Source organism: Hoplias malabaricus, chromosome 15 (genome assembly GCF_029633855.1).
Source record: "Hoplias malabaricus isolate fHopMal1 chromosome 15, fHopMal1.hap1, whole genome shotgun sequence".
NCBI classification, from domain to species: Eukaryota; Metazoa; Chordata; class Actinopteri; order Characiformes; family Erythrinidae; genus Hoplias; species Hoplias malabaricus.
The window spans coordinates 38,008,398-38,028,371 of record NC_089814.1 but is presented as its reverse complement, the minus strand read 5'-3'; positions in this window follow the sequence as shown (position 1 = coordinate 38,028,371).

Below are 19,974 nucleotides of genomic sequence, written 5' to 3'. Positions count from 1 at the left end.
AAACACCAGATATAGATTTAATTTGATTGCATTCACCATGAGAGAATGGGTTACTGAAATGAGAGAAATAACAGCCTCATGAGTTAAATTCTTTTGTTCTGAAAAGGTAAAACATCTCGTCTCTGGCGTCCATTTTGTACTAGCTAGTAATGAATGATGGATATTGTAGTGAGAGAGCACTGATGAAAATAATGAATTTTGTGAAGCTACACCACAAACTTGTTTTAGTCCTAAACTGAGTACTTTAACATAACTACGGCAGAAGGTAATATTATTTCCACTGTTTCCACTGATTTCCTAGGAACTGGAGTTTTTAGGCTCTGTTCTTATTTATTTGATACTGTCTCTAGACTAAAATTCATGATCTACTGTAACTGTGGAATCACTGCGAACAAAGCTGGGACACACCAATACACCCTTTCACTCACACACTTTACACCAGCAGACAAATTTGCATATCCAATCCACGTACATACATGGGGTGAAGGTAAAGGTGTGTTTCTGTAAACGTAAGTTTCGTGGGGTAAGACAGACCCATTCAAAAAGTTCTTCTGAACCTAGGTTTTGCTAGTATTATGCACCCTGTTTGAATATGCCATGTTAATAAAAGAGGAAACATTCAAGAAAATGTGTAATTAACTTCTACATCTGTTGTATGCTATTTGTCATTTAAATTAATCTTCATGAGCTTCACACTTCAAAAGCCCTCCAAATCACTGCAAAGCAAGTCAATGATCTGGCAGATAGCGCTTCACACGGCTGCTACAGAGTTTAATTATGACTTCCAGTTCATTTTCAATACTCGAGTAGCTTCCTTTCTTTCGACAAAGACATTGTGAATTCCAATTAATTAGAGAGTGATACATGATCCTTATGATCATCTCAAGAAGACACACAATTTGGAGATATGGCTGCATTTTAATCTCATCTTCAGTGAAACACATTAGATGCCTAACTCATCTTTTTAAGAGGATGAAATGATCTTCTTATAGTATCCAACATGCTGATTTATTGTCTACGCTTCAAATAGCCAACTACAATTTAAATTTTAAATTTACATTCAAATGAAGTGTCATAATCGCTGCGGTAGAATGTATTAGCTCTGGCGGAAGTGCTGTATGTATCATTTCTATTACTTGCTAAATCAAGACACTTCTCAAAAGAGCTTAGATGAAGTCACTAATAAGTCCATTAACCCAATGATCCTCTTGAACCTGGCACGTCTCACATGGATCATTATCACATACTGCTGGTTTGGACAATTGCGCACATTTCAGTCCAGTTCTAATCCGTTCGGGTCAGCCAAGCCATTGTTTTCCTCCCCTCCATCCAATTAATTTAAGCTGAGGAAGTATGAACATAATATGCTTTGAGCAGAAAACTATAGCACAATGCGTCTGTGCTAGGAATGTCTCATTTATTGGAGCAGCACCGTTAGCCGAACAGAAGCTGATCCCAGAGACCCATGGCACTCCGGACCTGTCTCTGACTTTAATGAATGCGATCACTGGAAATGAGTTTCAAAGAATAGCAAGAAGTACAAGTTTGGAGGCTAAGTGCACTGACTCATATCCTTACTTTCTATAGTCGAGAATCAAATTGATGACTTAGAACTCATATATTAGTTTGTATAGTTGTTAAACCATACAAACTAATATGTGTATATATATATATATATACATAGTTTATATAGACCAGCTTTTAATTAAATGAATTACATTTTTTATATCTGGGCAGAAAAAAGCAGAAATAATACATGTATAAGGAAATAAACAGAAGCTTTAGCAACTAAATATAAGCCTGTTCAGTGTGTAGTTTCTCCACCATTTGCCTTTCTTGCACCCTTTTTTTTTCTTCAAAAATGTTGCTTTCATTTTGTCTCATGGAGGCTTTAGGGATGTTATTCAGTGCCATTAAAGTTCAATCTTAGACCCTGGTTGTAATTTCCTGCTTCTCAATATACAAGTAATTACAAAGACGTTCAGTGATGTTGAGGTCTGGGCTGTGGGGTCAGTGAGTTCATTGTATTGAGAACACCGGCAGCTTCTTTGTTTGTTGCCTATTTCTTTTTCTCAGTAACAGCTTCTTGTCAGATACACATTGGTCCAGACCCGTAACACTAAGATCTTCTGGCATTGGAAGAAGGGATAGAAATATGTGTGAATTTTTTTCTGTTCTGAATTATGAATGGAGCCTGAGTCAAATATGAATTGTGAGGTTTAAAATAAATATTATAGTAGTAATTCCTATCTTACTAATTATAATATAATAAATATGATTATATTGTAGTTTTTAAATGGCATATTTTTGTCAAAATTGATATATGAATATGTCTCAAATTTTAGATTTTGATTTGATGTTGAAAAGAAAAAATCAGGCCTATATTTCCTTAGCAAATCCAAAACAACTGATTTATGTTTTATAAACAATGTGTAGTTAATTTCAAGCAGTTAACCTTGTACATATTTGTGGTGCGGACATTGTAATTAACACCTGGACTGATAGCTGTGTGCACCTTGTGCTGTATGTGTATGGCTTTTGTGTGGGGTCATTTCGAGGGGCTTTATCCCATTGGTGAGGAAATGCCACTGTAATCTCTTTGACATGTTAAACATTCCATAAAACATTGACCTTTGAAGCAGTGATTGCTTGATATTTGCAGTGACAAGTAAACTGCTGCTACAGCACTGTGGACTATGAAGCAAAATCAATGTAGCATAGCATGGAAATGTTTAGCACTCTCAACCCCAAGGCAAAGGGGGCAAGAGACCTGCTCCCCTTTTTAGCACTCAGCTGTAATTGGAAATGTGATTGACTAATGCAAAAACTAACAGCCCCTGTCCAGATATTCAGAGTATGTCACGCAAGGTTGACAAATGACTTTTGAGCCAAAATTGCTGCTCAGACCCAAGTTACGGCTTATATTGATCCCTTTGGGGTGCACGAGTTGATCCCAGATCTGTGTTTGCTTTTTGTATTTAGACATTTAGACTTATGCACAGACAAACGGGAGGTGAGATCGGCATCACTAACTCACTGCTTTTTTATGAGCTGTGCAGTTATCAAATCAATCATTACAATATTGCCTATTAATAAAAATTAAAATCAGTGTGTACAGTCATGTTTAGTATTTGTATTGTTGTTGTTTGTAGGTATTGCAGCTAATCCGGACAAAGCCAGGGGGGTTTTTCAAGCCATCCTAATATTTCACAACTCTATTTCTGTTTTGAATTTCATGTCAAAATACGTTTGTGTGTAAGTTATATTACGGTATTGACATTATTTCCACTATAAGTCATTTCAAAATAATAGTTATGAGATTAATTTATTTCATGATTTATTTACTATATCAGACTTTAGAATTGACAGAGACTATGTTAGTATTTGTACTATTACTCACTATTATATAGTGACTTGGCATTTTAGCTGTTTAACCTGAAATAATACGTATGCTAGCTTTTAGTAGCAGCTGATGGAACTAGTGAAATTCATTCACGTTTCCTTTTTTTTTCTTGCCTTTCGTTATCAGTTTAGCCCACACATTTTCTCTGGGATTCAGGTCAGAATTCTGCAATGGCCACTCCATTCCATTCACCTTGCTGTCCTCAAGCAATTTTTGTCTTTAGAGGAAGTTTCAGTTTTCTATCTGATGCCTCGGGGTGGTGCTTCAGTACTTCTAAATAATTTGCCTTCTTCACGATTCCATCTACTTTTGTGAGTCGCTGTGGATAAGAGCGTCTCTTAAATGCTGTAAATGTACTTTCTGAACCGCGACAGTCCCATTCCCAGCAAAACAGCCGCATGATTGACTGACTGAAATGAGCATTGTGAAATAATACAAAAGATCCATTTACTAGAAACAATCCCCTAAAAAGGGGAACATATTAGTGCCTTTCACTGTGAGTTTTGGGTAAGTCCAAGTTTGCTGTCTGCAAAAAATGGAAGTTGCAGTTAATCTGAAGTTAGTATTTCCCCCCTAACGTCTCCATTTGTTGCTAATACATAGATTAATGTTGCTTATCTTCAAGCCTCGAGGAGACCAGACTTCGACTGAGAAATGGACACTAATACAGAGATATAAATAGTCCGAGAATAGATATGAAACAACTGAGAAAACAACTGACCGCAGGGAACAAAGGTGCCACAAACTACAGGGACCTCAGAGACGGATGACAGGGAAGTAGGCCAAGGGAGGAGAGCAAACCAAAACAACAACAAGAGCACATGCCAGATACAGTAAAAAAATGAGAAGTTGACAGAGACAAGGGCAAGGCAGGGGAGGACGTTACAAAGATAAGGTATGGCACATCCAGTGTGTGGTGGCCCTTAATTGCCATGCTCGTGGAGAGACGATTATGATCCACAGTTGAATATGTAGGAATGTGCGACAGTAGATTAACATTCTCTGTGGTGTCCAACGTGTGCCTTAACCTCCTGTGGTGTAAAAAGGAAGATATCTTTAACATTTTAAATCACAAAAACCAAAGCTAACGCAGTTGGACACTGCATAGGACCCCGCTCGCCTGCTCTAGTCCAGATTTCCTGGGGCGATGGAATTGTTTTTTTTAGTCTACCCCAATTGCGCTTTAAACAGGTTGACCTTCCTGCTCAGATCAAAGAGCATCTTCTTTGTCCTATATTAATATGAAAGGACTAACGTTACGGCTTTTCCCTTCACTCTTCATCGTCGGGGATCCAGGCTGCTCTCCACTTTGTACTTCAAGGTCCCTGGATCAAGCGCTGCCGAATGAATTTCAGGGAGAGCGAGGGACAGAGGAAGTGGAGGTGAAACGAGCCCTGGATCTCTTTGAGGATGCTGAGCTGTTAAACGATGCTCCCTTGCGGACAGCTCTCTTTGACAGTGGCTCCATGAATTAATGATGTTTTTCAAATGAAAGGAGGAAAAATAAATAAATTCCTGGTTCATGCACACAGTTAATTTCCAAACCTGTCATTTAAAAGGAATGGTAGGGGATTTGGCCTCCTGTGTGGTTCAGCTGTAGACCAGTGACAAAGCCCTTGTCTGTGCAGATTTTGAAAGGGTATAGTCATACTGTGGATTTTCTAAATGAAATGCGGGACATGCCCAAATAGTTGAAAATCCAGCTTTTCAGAAGGACTAAGGGAACTAGATGAGACATAAGATATGGTTCAGCCCTTCGCTTCATTTGTTGCTGACCTTGTTTGTCACTGGCTCTGTAAATTAATAGCTTACTTTTTGTACATAATACAATTTAATAATATTTTGATTGACATTAAGATATTAGGAATATGTCAGTAATAAATTCCTTATCTTTGCAGATTTCGGGAGTGAAATAAGTCAGAAGTCATACTTGGAACTTTACAAAAATTTTTAGCATTTCAGTGTAATTCAGCCTTTCGAAATGAATTCCCAAATGAGAGTCGTTAGGTGGAAATGTCTTTAAAAAATCTTCTATGGTATTAAGATTGCATTCCCAAAAAGAGAGAGTTCTATTTCAAATTTGCTCCATGAGCTTTTTTTCCAAATTAGAGAATTTTTCTAATGCTCGAAATTCAAACTCTTTTGCTGTGGTGTGGTGGTTGTAATCTTAGCACAGTGACACATTTCTTGTCAAATAATTTACTTTCCCACGTTTTATGACTGACCCAAAGAACCAGGCTTGGCTACAAAACCAACAAAGGCTATGAGAGCAGAAATGGAAGTGGTTAAGTGATAAAACCTTCAAACCATCTCTGGTGGAGGGCTCTGGACTCTCTGGGGTTTGAGTGTGAGTGAAGTCTAGGGAGATGTCTCAAGTCTCTGTGGTTTGAGTCTGATTTAGGTCTCATGATTTTTTTTTACAAGTCTGTGTAGAGTCTTAAAGGGACACTAGGAAATATTTTCATTGAACTGTAATAGGGAGAACAGTGCCTCTTCCGTTGCTACTCTGGGCTCAGCACTGAAGAAACTGCACTGTGTAACATTTTAGTGCTGTAAAAGATAATAACACTCTTCGACTATAGAAGGAACCCAAGAGCAAAATCCCAGATCTTACAGAGTGTTTGTTTTAATTGTCTGCAATGCAAACCTGAATCAAATGGGATATGAGTCAAATCTCTAATCTCTAACGTGCAAGTCTGTGTCACATCTTAAGACTCAAGTGAGAGTCTGGGTTGTGTCTTTCTCCTCTGTGTCTTAAGCCCGAGGCTTGCCTTTGTGAGTCTTTGTGGTTCCAGTCTAAAAACGTTTAGATTCTGAGTCTTTGTGGTTTGAGTCAAGTCTTGAGAGTCTGAGTCATATCTAGAGCCTCTGTGTTTTGAGTATGAGTCAGATCTCAAGTCTCTGGGGTTTGAGTCTTTAGTAAAGTGTAATGTTGAAAGTAGAAATGTTTTAAATTATTAGTTATAGCCATTGCATTGTATAAAATATAGCCTTTAACTTCACTTTAAAGAGCAGAAATTTGGTGCTCCACACTGTAAATGCAGGGTTTATAGGAACTAGGCACAACAAAGTGAACTGGTTGATTAGTCTCTAGTTTGCAATAGCACTTGGCATAACTACTCGGGCATAATAGCTATCCTTATCCAGATAGATAGCTTGCAAAGTAAACTAAAATTATTTTTTAGTGGAAGCTCTCGGTTTTTAATGTGTCTATGAGTTGATCAAAATAAGTGTGACTTAAATCTGAATGTTTCAAACCCTCATCTCTAACTTAAATACTCTGTACATTTACAGACTAGTAATTTTAAAATAGTACAACGTGATCTTCAGCAGTAAATAAATTAGTGTTGTAATAGATCACTTGAATGGAATGAAAGCAGGTCAGTAACGCTATCATTTCTTTTTGTTTTAATTTTTCAGAATTTTCACACGGAGGCAGATCATGTCTAAAACGAAAACTAACCAGAACAAACAAACCAAAAGGCCTGGCAGGTTGAAGTTTTTGAAATGCAATTTTGAAATGAAACGAAGGCCACATAAGTGAAAACCTTGCTTTTCAGATGAGCCCAGGGCTAGAGACAAAGCTAAATGAAAAAGGCAGAATTTCACACCTGTGTTTAATATGAGAGTGGAGGTCATTTGGTGATAATGCCTTCAGTTAGTTCTGTGTGAGTAATACAGTGCTTGTGTGTATTGTGCCGCATTCTTAGGGACTTATGTTTGCTGAACACTGGTGTTATCGCAAGTTGTCGAGTGCAATGACTTATTACACATGGACTCTTGCCATCAGCATATTACATCCTCTTACATTTATTACAGATGCTTTTATCTGATTTTTTTTTTAATTTCCAACACCAAAAGTACAGGAGAGAGGGAGAACTTCTGATGGTGTTAAATAGGTGCAGACACTGGTACAACCTTGAATGTGTATCTCCCTTTAAAATTATTTTTTTTTTTTTTTTTTTTTTTTTACTACCACACCTGATAATACTTTTATCTTTGCCAGCGCTCTGAATTGTATTAACCTCATTTGTATGGCGGTCCTGTGGAGCCAACTGCAGAATGTCATTAAGAGGTATGGAATGTAATCTCACTGGTTTTAAATGTAAAGAACAGCTTTAAGTCTTATGGGGGTTTAGTCAGATTAAAAGTGAATGAAAAAAGCAACGACTGTGAGGGACGAGCCTTTCATAACATTCACAAAGACTGAACGGTGTCTGTCTGTGGAGAGCACATCAGGTACTAGTGCAGGTACAGTCCAGAAAATCCAGCCACACAGAGATTCTTATTCAAATGTCCTGGGTCCCTCATGACACATCTGCCTTAATAACCTTCTTCACACATCTGTTTATATATTTATTTGAAGATAGTAACCCGACTACCTTAATGGATTTATCACTCACAAAGATCTGCTCATTTATAAAATCTTAAAACTATTGCCCTAAAAGGCAGTCAATACAAAGACATGCATGCAACCTTTCATCACTCTAGTCTTTTACACGGATGGGCAGATGTGTCCCTTTCTTACCACTTGCTGTCTCTGTGGTGGTCCCCTCAAGGGTACATATTGTACCTTTAATTAGGGAACATAATTGTACCTTATTCTTTTATAATTGTGGATATTAAAATTGTGTTAATTTCATATTGCTCTTACACTTCATTTAATATCCATGACTTATATTACATCCTTTTATTTCAAATATCAATCTCTCCTTCTGGAGAAGATAATGTAATGTACATTTAGGGAACACAACTGGACTTTTAGACGCTGTTGTACCCTTAAAAGAACATTTGCATTGTTTATACCTTTAGTGACCAATAATGTACCTCTACCATTACTTTTATTTCCTAAGAGAGTAGAAGTGTGTAAAAGATTACTGGGATTTGCAGTAGATAATGATTGGTTGGTGAGGAATCACCCCATCCCCATTTATACGACACTCTGATATCAGGCTTGAAATAATATACCGTGCAACAATGCATTTTCAAGGAGAGGTAGCTGAAGAGGCAAAATAATGCAGGCAGAGTAGCAAAGAGTGCAACAGACTCAATCCAGACGCACCATCGTTCACATCCTCGAGACAAGCACATGCACATACCGTTAGTGATTCTGTGTAAGCTAGCTGTGCTAATGTTTCAGTTACCAAAAGAGATGCAGTTTTTCACCTGCCATAAAATCATCACCGCTGCATAGTGCAGTTTTAAAGTTTCACATGAAAAGTGAAGAGGGACATGCAGAGTTTTACTGATTTTACTGTTTTGCTGTGTGACAAAGTGTTTGGCATCTGTATTAAAAACGTTAGTAGTGGAAAAAAAGTGCTTGTCAGAGAGCAAAATTATTCTGGCCTAGGTCTGGTCCAAATCTCAGATTTTTATTGGCTCCACTTTGGGTGACTGCTCCTGCTTACAACATGAGGGCCATGTAAACACAATTAGGGCCACATGCCACCAGAAGTCAGTTTTGGTCCATTTTGCTTACATCCTGCATAGCCATGTCTTTGCCAGAGGTGGGCCATATGTGTTTTATCACATGAGGGCCAGTTGAGCATTTTTAATATGTGGATTTACATGTCGTTCACTAAATTGACAGTGGGCCAGCAGTGCGACATCTTTTCCAGAAGTGGCCCTTATCGTCTTGTTATTGCTAATACAAATGATTCAAGGGCAAAATCTGAATGATTTAAACTGCAAAGTGATGTAAAACCTATTGGTATTATGGAGAAGAACTTTTCACTTATATTTGTTGGGTATCGATAGTTCAGAAAAACATACTTTGTAGCAGATGTCCAGAAGATATATTATATGATATTATATGATTATAGCTTGTAACCCAGCTGAGCATTGTTCTAGAAGTTCCAAATAAGACTTTCCTTGCAAGTCATAGCTCCAGGCTTATACACACACATTTTTTCAACCCCATTGACCCTGCAGGAACAAATAGGATCATTCTCAGCCCTGCAGTGACACTGATGTTGTGGTGGTGTGTAAATGTGTGTTATGCCGGTACAAGTGGATCAGACACAGCAGTGTTGCTAGAGTTTTAAACCCTGTGTCAACTGTTAGTCCATACCTACCTTGTTGGTCCACGTTGCAGTTATATAGTCAGAGACAGTAGCTCGTTTATTGATGCAGTCGGGCTCAGAGAATGAACAGTGAATGTAGAAACAAGGATGAGGTTACAATTATTTATGGCTGATTGGTGAATATCACCGCTGCATGGCACTTAAATGAAAACATTGACTTTGGAAGGAAAGGTGCTTGAAAAAAACAAAATCTATCCTCTTGATTTGATAAACAGCCAAAAGGGAATCCACAGGTTTATTGTGGACAGTACTTCACCCAAACCTCTCCCATCTCCTGCCTTTCTACTGCGAGCCATTCATTTCTGTGTGGCTTGTTTTGTGACAGATCCAGTTTGACAAAGCGATGTGTCAAGCCCAGTAACAACAGTGCAATGTGAATCAGAACGTGAACTGAGTTTACAGGAGAAGATGAAGTGCACCTCAGAGCAATACCTTTTATATTGCTTCATATGAAACAAACAGGGCCGGGAAGGGTCACACTACCTGAAAAACTGAGAATGAAAATCTTCAAGTGTAACTATAGATGGATGCCTCAGTTAGTCGATGCACTTTTCTGTACACAGTAGTCTACGACACAGATAGATAGGGATTAAGCCTAGTCCCAGACCATGTCCTCCTGTCAATGGAAAATCCCAAAATGTTGGACAAAATTTGACATATTTGGCAGGAATAACTGAAAACCAATACCAACTGAAACCCCTTTGCTTTACTCTTCTGGGACAGCTTCGCACTTGATTTTCAGAAATTCTTGTGAGTGTTTAATTGCATTCATCCACAAATCAGGTACTGACATAGTTGATGAGTCCCAGATCACAAATATCACTTCAACGCATCCAGAAACTATTGAATGGTTCTCTATTACTCAAGAGAACACAGAGTTAAACCACTTGAACTGATGCTTGGCACTGAGAAGGGTGACATTACCCTCATTTACGGCTGCACCCATTCTCTTGGCAGTGCTTTTCTATGGAGATTACCCAAGTTGTGTGTGCACAGTAAATCTGTGTCCACAATTTGTGTACTTTACATCAGTTCCGTTTATTTATTATGAATGCTGTCTACAAAGCTCTAGAAATATATAAGTGAATAATAAAACAGTGTAGCATGAGGGCAGCTATAATCCTTGGCTTCTACTTCTACTTCTAAAGAGTTAGGGTTAGAGATGAAAATATGGCACGTTACTTAACTTTGACTAGATGAGTTTCAATCTTACTCGTGTAGTTGTCAATTACTTTAGGCCATGCACTCATCCAGGAGCTCACTAGGGTCTCCTTAGCATATCCTAGTTGAATTTCAGTGTGAACGACAGAGCCAGGATCTGTGGGATGTACCCCAGAAGCTTCCGAATGAGCATACTGGTCCCAGCAGTGAAGCGTATGGTGCACAGAATGAGGTGAGGTGTTGAAGCATATGAGAGCTCTGCCTGTGCGTGGCTCTGACTGATTAATGAATTTTGCTGGTGCAGAAGACAAGCAGCCAGGAACATGAATATATTTGCTGCCAAAAAAAAAAGCCAGACCTGAGAGAATATGCTCACGCAAGAAACCTCCTCTTCCCAAACTGGCACAGCAACACTGCAACATGAAATGCCACATTAGACGTGTACGCAGAATATTTACTCAAAGCTTAAAATGGTGTCTGTGGCTGTTTACGACTGGCAGCAGCATTGAGCTCATCTTAAACTTCATTAATCATCAGTTTTACAAGTCAAGGTTTATTATTATAACTTTGCTAGTGTTGAACATTAACTGCGTAAATACATATACATGCAAATATTTATTTTGATGTAGGGTTATTTTATTAAAATATAATACACAGATTCAACATCAAGGAAGGGTGAAAACTTGGAAAAACTGGGCTTTCATATCATCACTGTCCAAAAAAACAAGTATCTCCAAAATAGTAATTTTATAGAAGGATAAAAACCTTCTTTACTTTCAGTGGAAGTCACTCTAAAAACATTTAATTCCAAGTAATTTTGGAGCATTTCTTTTTGTTAATACTTTATGAACATTTTACAATTGTGTTTGCTGTGTTCAAATGATGCAGTAAACTAAAAATCAACAAAACTGGAGAGAGAGGTTTTTCACTGGACAGCGACAATATGTTAATGTTTTGTGATGATGAACTCTAAAGGAACTGTTGAAGCTTTGTTTCCATATAAAGAGTGAATGGTAGGATTTGAAAATATCATGGTTTTATTTCAAATAATTAGTTTTCCATGATGCAGACACTTCTTAGAACTAAGTTCTTGTTTTGCAAAGCACTCTATTCATAGACATATCAACTTAGCATTTTTTACTTCCCTGGGATCCATCTTCTTTTCTTTGTGTGTAGCTCAAATTTGTTTTTCACTTTGCTCACTGTGCACTACTACATCATGTTATAGCTTACATGTCTTTTAGAAAACACATCATATCCTGTGTCTACTCAAACCAGCAGAAAATTCTCCATAACATGGAAAATTCTGTAGCCTGTGGTTTGCGCATGTTGCTTTGAAATCCATAAACATGGTTAGGTGTTCTTTTCGAGATTACAGAATGGTATTAGCTGTGCACCGGTGAGCTGAAAGCACTTTCCTCCGTCCACAGCGTGGCCGCCTTTGTATTTATGCTGATATCATTCAGCCTGGCGCTTATCTCGTCCGCAACTGTGGCTCATCTAAATTATCGTCAGCTCTGGCGTCTTGGATGGCCTCAATAAAACAGGAGCTCCTCCATTGTGTCTGGGTTTGTAATGTCAATTCACTGTGTAGAAAGTGAAACATGGTTGCAAGCTCACTGTTTGTGCTTCTTAATAATTCATGCGGCACCATTGTGTGCTGCATGGCTCCCTTCTATGTAAAATAGAATAAAAAGCAAATAAAAGCCCCAATTGGGATAGTTTTTTTGGCCTATTCTGTTGAATATCTGTTTGCTACTAGAATAATTACACATTTGCACCCTGCAGAAACTTCTGTGCGCCAGAAAAAAGCCTTAGTATCATGTCACTCTTAAACAGTTTTACATATCGTCGCTGTCCAGCAACTGCAACAATTAGTTTACTGCATCATTTAAACACAGCAGCTGTCCTTAACACTGTGTTTAAATTTTCTGAACCAATAGAAGATTACTCTGAATAAAATAGTTTTATATTTACTTCAACTGAAAGGTAAGAAGGTTTTTCCCATCTCCTGTAAAGTTACTTGTTTGGTAGATACATGTTTTTAATTGGACAGCGATGATATGTTTTGACAGCTGTGTGCAGAATGTTACACCATTCCATTTTTAAGGGGTTTTCAGTCAATGCACTAAATCCATGAATGCTCAAAATGGTCCTTTGTCTGGGCAAATGGTTTTTCAGCACAATGGAAAGCAAAGTGTTTATTTATTATTATTAATTTTTTTCTTTTAGAATTACCTACAAAAATGGATCTACTGTTGTTATGATACAATCACAACACCCACCATACTCATACCACACTAAAACACTGGATACATCATAGAAATAATGATTACATTAGACGAAAAGCTTGAGTAGAACGGACCTTGGTTTAAATCTTAAGCACCATATGATGAAGCTTTGTCGCTTTAAATTTTTGTTATAGCAATGTCCTACTTGTGGTGATGTAACATGCATTGTATATCCATTAGGACTCATCTAACTCTTTAGAAACTTTAGATGTAGGAACATTGTTGTGAAGATAAACCACTGTTATTTACCACTGTTATTATATTAACTAGCACACTGTTGGCTCTCTGTTTGTGGTATATACTGATTGGTGTGTATGTGTAATGAAGATCTATGTTTGTATTTATTTTGTGTGTGCACAATCATGGTTGTATTTTGTAAGCTTGTGTGTGTGTGTGTGTGTAAGAATGTGTCAGTGGCTCAGCAGTGGAATAAACAGATGCATGTGCAAACAGGCTGGCTTTAAGGTTGAGTACATCGGGTGCTGAATGAGTACACACTGGGGGTCACCATGCGTAAAATGATCTGGATCGCTCCTCTGCTCAGAGGTGCTCACTTTGGCTACCGGAACGGTCCATGCCACTCCAGTTGATCTAGGACATTATCTGCAAAATACAGTCTTCTTATCATCAAAGACAGCCATGTATTATGCAAATAAAAGATCCTTCTTACGGGTTACGCAGGGATGCCCAAAACTCCCAACCTCTCGCAATGCTTCGACGTGGCCTTGTGAATAAACAGGTTGGACATAAACACGTTTGAACCCTCAGCCAATCAGAGTGCGCTGACCGGCGATGAAGAACGTTGTCCTCTTGCCTAATGAACCTGAAATACACTGTAGAAGCTCAGAGATTATATTTGGCCCTGAGTGCTTCAGCCATCCAAATAAATAATTCTGGCACCAAGCAGAGACTCAGTAACACGGATTTATGGGTTCAGGTAGGCTTTAGTGTGGGTACGCTGATATTGTTTAAGCTGTTTTATATTTATATAGGATTCACATTTATATCAGTTATATCACAACTTCTATTCAAATCAAATCAAATTTATTTGTATAGCGCCTTTTACAACTGACGTTGTCACAAAGCAGCTTCACAGTTTCAAAACGGAACATTTAAATCAAAGCCCAATGCAAGCAAGCCGAAGGCGATACATATACATATACATATACATATTTCTCTGGAATGTTATTGTACTAAAAATATTTAAATATTACAAGCTATACACCAAATTGGATCTGTAAATGTTTTAAGTATTTTAAGAACTCAACATCAACACAACTTGAAAAAATATTTAAAAAATGTAAAAATATATTTGGCTACATCGTCTTGAAGTTCTGCTGTGTCGTTCTATTCTATTATTTATTTTCTGATTCCAACCAAGACTGCAAGGTGGCGCTGCAGGTAGTGTCACTGTCACACAGCTCTAGGGTCCTGGGGTTGTGGGTTTGAGCCCCGCTGCGGGTGACTTGGTGTGTGAGGTGTTGGTTGGTGAGAGCGCGTGTCACCCTGCGGAGAACTGGCGCCCCCTTCAGTATGTGTTCCTGCCTTGCAGCCAGGGATTCTGGGTAGGCTCCAGAAATGGATAAGCCTTTACAAACAATGAATGAAAATGATTATGACCATGTGAATACTGTATATGTTGCAGGAGAAAAATGGATGGTTAATGTTCAATGGAACAGTCCATTTTTGAACATCCTATCCCTAAATTATCATCATCTTGCTAAACATGGTATGAGATGGACATGTTTTAAAGGATGGAGTGTTTAAGATCAGCCCCCATTCTCTAATTGCTGCTCTGAAAGCACAGTGTATAGCTACAGAATGCTTACTGACTTGGTCAGAAGATTGTAAGGTAATGATAGGGAAGCAGAAATATGGAAACAGCTGGACATTTTCACATTGTAATTATCACATAGTAGATGTGGTCATTTTCTGCCTAAGTGACCACCCTATAGAGCAATGCTCTCACTCGTGCTGCATAGAGCCATTACTGGCTGTCACAAACATGAATATTCATTAAGATCCATATGGCAAATGCACATTTGCTGCACATTACATGTTCAGAATTAAGACACATTTGATTGCACGGGAAGGGGTTTGCAAATCCTGTAACACATTTAGGCTTGAGTTGTTATGCAAGGAACAAGGGAGTAATTGCTATTTCCATTAGGCCTCGGATTTCTCAATCCCTATTCCTGTTTAGCATGTTCACCACATTACTGTTTTCATTCGGGGAATTTGAAAACTGCAGGAAAAGGAGAGTGAAACACAAATGGAGAATCCCTGCTGAGTTCTGTCCATCAGCTTCTGAAAGTAAACAACTTCAACATATGTCATATGATTGAAAATGGCCTATATACTGGAACACTGGATCCTCAGAGACATTTTACAGAGGCTTCTGGGTTTAATTTGGATTAGTGTTTCGTTGGTTTATTTTGTGCAGTCTCATGAGAGTAGCATATGATTATTATTATTATTATTATCATTATTATTATATAAAAATAACCCAGGGGCTTATTCATTCATTCATTCATTCATTGTCTGTAAGCACTTATCATTACCTACCCAGAATCACTGGGCGCAAGGCGAAAACACACCCTGCAGGGGGCGCCAGTCCTTCACAGGGCGAACAGTTTTGAGTTGCCAATCCACCTAACAACGTGTGTTTTTGGACTTTGAGAGAAAACTGGAGCACCCAGAGGAAACCCACAAAGATACGGGGAGAACACACCTCCTTATAGACAGTCACCCGGAGCCACACGGAATCACACAGATCCCACAACCCCAGGAACCAGGAGCCATTGGTACCATTGCTCACTGAAGTTCTCACTACTGGACAAAGGCATATACTATAAAATAGTAAAAGGGCAAATTCACCTGAATTGGTTGTTATTCTGTAGCTTGTATGGCACGTATAGTTGGTTAGTTTCTACATATAAAAAATGCAGTCTGTTCCACACTAAAACAATGCCCCATTTCATCTCCAGGACTTCTGATATTTTGTTGTTATATTTTACACATTTCTGTAATGAAAGCTTACAAATATGCAGCTCTCCTGGAGAAGAGAATGTAATGTACCTTCAGCAAACACAACAGCACTTTAAAATCACTGTTGTACACTTAGGTACATTTAGACCGTTTCTGCCTTTAGGGAACAATAATGCTTCTGTACAGTACCTTTGTTTTTAACAGTGTACAGCTAGAATGTCTAATATTTACAGATGTGAGATACATGCTATAACCAAACCAACTGGATTGCTTTTTTCCTTTAGTCAAGTCCTGGTGTGTGTGTGTGTGTGTGTGTGTCTCAAGGCCCATCTCTGCTCTGTGAAACACTCTTGTTGATGATCTGATTAATAACCCTATTTACATTCCCAGGCCACTTTACTAGAAACTTCACCTTGCTCGTGTAATGTTAAATAATATGTAAAGAATGTCTAGGGTGGTAGTTTTCAGACACAGGCCAAAGGTAATTGGAATAAATAACAGCTGACACATGGTACTGCAATAGTTTATTGCCTGTAATATAACCTGATATACCTACAGTTTATAAACATATATTTATGTGACATTTGCCATAACTTGAAAATACCATACAGAACATGTCTTTTGTTTATTGATAGTGCTTAGATGAAGAGGGATGATCGGAACTCAGAGATTTGTGAGCCTTTATACTGATTATAAAAATATCTGAAATGGGAGGTTTGGATTATTGAAGGATATAATGGTCACAAAACAAATATTTTAGTTATTAATTATTTAATAACTTATAAAAATTATACCAATCAAAACAAAAAAGCAAGTAAGCATGCGAATAAATACAAATGAATAAAACTATACAATCAAGCTACATTAGAAAAGGCAATGTCAGGCAAATACACAGACAGGGGCATGGGGTAAATATATACAAGGACAGAAAAATTAGGACTTTCTTCGGATGCTCTGAAGCCGTGGTAAATGTCCATGCTCAGGCACAGGGAGTGACAAGGGCAGAAAAAATGTGGAGCAAGGGAAGAACATAGAATGGAAAGCAAAATCTATGTATGTGGTTATAGACCAGAGGGAGAATAAGAAACAAGGACCTAAACAGACAATGACAAGAGCAGTGCCGGCCAGGACAGATCAAGACACTTAATTACTATTTAAAAAAAAAGGCATTTTAGCACCTGTGTCACATAATAAACCACCTGCAAACAGCTGATCCGCAAATAGTTTGGATTTAAGGAGCCGTTAACCAGGCACATGATGAGAAACAGAACCTTCCTCAGATGAAGTATGGAGGTGCACTGCTGCTCTTTTGGGTTTGGATGAGGTGCAGTAGCTGTGCAACAATTTGGTCAAAATCTTTGTGGAAAATATGAATAATTCAGCCTGGACACTGCACATTGCGCACACATGGACATTCCACTCATGGATGAGTTGACCCTTCAGTCACGCAGGGGAATAAATTTAAGGGTTTGGTCCTTTTAGTCCCCGCACCTCAGAATCATGGAGCTACTTTGGAGACAGCTCATAAGTGCTGTACATGCCTTGGGGCTTGATTTCCTAGAAAAGGGGGCAGGTTTACCAATTGAGAAAAACATACTGCTGAAGTCTAAGCTTTCAGTGATGCTTAAAGAGGGGCCATGCATGATATTCAGATCCAAGGGTATGCAAATATTTGGCTTTGTTATTTCAGTTATAACGTTTATCATTGTACATGCAGGTTTCTGTGAAGGTGAATCATTTAATTAGTTAAAAAATATATATTTAATCGTTAAAAAATGTATATTTTTTATGTAATCACTCACAACTTCTACATTTGTAATAATTAAAACAAGTAAACAATGGCCGTGAAATATTATGAGCAAGTGACCCATAAAGAACAATGAAGTGAAGAGTGTCCAGTGAGTGTAGGATTTGTAAAATTTACACCGCAAAAGACAAGTGAATGTGTTGTGCAGTGATATTCTGAGTAAATGGCTGTATGTAAATTTTATTCTAGAGTAGATTAATGCTAATGACTGTGGCTTATGATAATTATCATAAGGGCCTGAGCCTCAAGTGATCAGATTATGCAAATGGATACTGAAATGAGATGATGAACTGAAATTGGCTTCCCTTGACAGGCATCTGTTGCCTGAGATGAGGGCCAATATTTTGAGAAGAAATAAAAGAAAGTCACAATGCATCACAACACCTTTGATAAATCATTACAGCAGTTCTATTCTGTCTCAGTCTTGCATGAAATGGAAAGTTCTGTCAGTGCGGTTCATAATGGCAGAGTGGCTGAAATGTCGAGGTGCTTTCTATCGAGTCCGCCAGTAAGTGGAGCATAACTCAATCCGGAGGTACCACCATTAAACCGGAGATATTTTGCCTCACACTCAGAGGACCTACATAGCAAGGTACGCCACAAAAAAGAATTCTGATTTAAGCATTTAGACTGCTGGATTATTCTTCCATTGTTACTCTGAAAACCTATTATCCAATAACTACTTAAGGAATGGCATAGTAACTAAGTAAGTAATATTTATTTATAGGGCACATTTAAATCAACTGTGCTTTACAGAGGAGAAAGATAACAAATATATATATATGGAAGTAGAAAAAAGGCCACAAATAATAACACAGCCGTGATATGGTCATCAACGGCAGTTTTGCTTCACCAAAGAACAGCCATAATGTTCCTGACAAGGAGGCAAAAATCCATAAAACAGAGAAACCCTGAACATTGTTTCAAATAATGTTTTAACTACTGTCAGTTTCTCTCAGCAAAAAATAAAAATAATAAAAGCTACTTCCATTGGCCTAGAGTCAATAAACTAACGTTCATCAGCAGAAATAATATGATTGTGTAGTGATAACTCACTGTTGTGTAATGTAAATTGACCTCTCCAGGCTCCACCCACGTGTGTGTGTGCTTGCTCAGTGCTACACAGTTAGGCAACGTTAATGACAAATTACTCCAACTGAACCATACATTATATATATTATAATAAAAAAAAATTCCATACATTTCATAATAACTTAATGTTTGATTGGAAATATCACATTGTGTTTCTTTTTTGAAAATATTAATCTGTTGATTTTTAATTAATTAATTTATTTTTGAGGATCAGAGCTGGGCAAATTGGAAACCACAGCATAAAATCTGCCGCTATGCTACGATAAGTTTGATTAAATGACGAAAGACTATTTGACAGTGTGACCTATTACTCAAACAGCAAATAATTAGCATTTCATACTAATAAAACCCTAAATGAGAGGATTTTTAACATTTTTGCCAGTGTGCCATGAAGCTTGTTCAATCTCAAACCATTTGCTCTGAATATGTACCGTGTTCCCTTTGCCTGGAGGGGTCCCACTACCTTTTAAACATGAATCCATTGTGTCCCCTACTTCTACCGGTTGTATTTATTGCTTGTTTATTCACTCAGTCATTAATGGAAATTTGAGTACTGTTTTGATGAAATGAAAGTGGTCTGTAATTGTAATGGGATGTATTCGTGGAATAAGGAAGTAAACATTTTCAGGCCTCCCCCTCAGGCAGATATTCAGGGTGAGATACATGAAAAGAACAGAAGCCATTCCATTTTTCTTCTAAAAGAGGACGGACGCTAGTAAGGTCCGTTTCATGCATGCTGTCTTTTGTGGAACATTTTGCTTTTCATTTTGGAGCAGGTTAGATCGTTCACACAGCCTGCTAGAGCAGCACAGCAAGGCATTGCACTGTCCATCAAGCCACACACCATGCAGCAATATACAGTAATATAAGCAATAAAAATGAGAAAATGAAAAATATAACCAAATATATTCCACTGTATACATCAGGGTTACTCAGATGTGAATCTTAAAGGTCCACTTACCAAATTTGCACAGAGCTGAAGGTCTACGTCAAATGAGCGAGACAAATGAACGCATATTTTTCAGTACTTCTTTAAACAAGCATTTTTCTCTGGCAACCTTTCTTTAAAAAGAGCAGTTTTCGTGTTTGTACTTTTTGGAATAGGTAAGTAGCTTTTGATGTTCGGTTGTTACTAAACGGGGTGGGAGC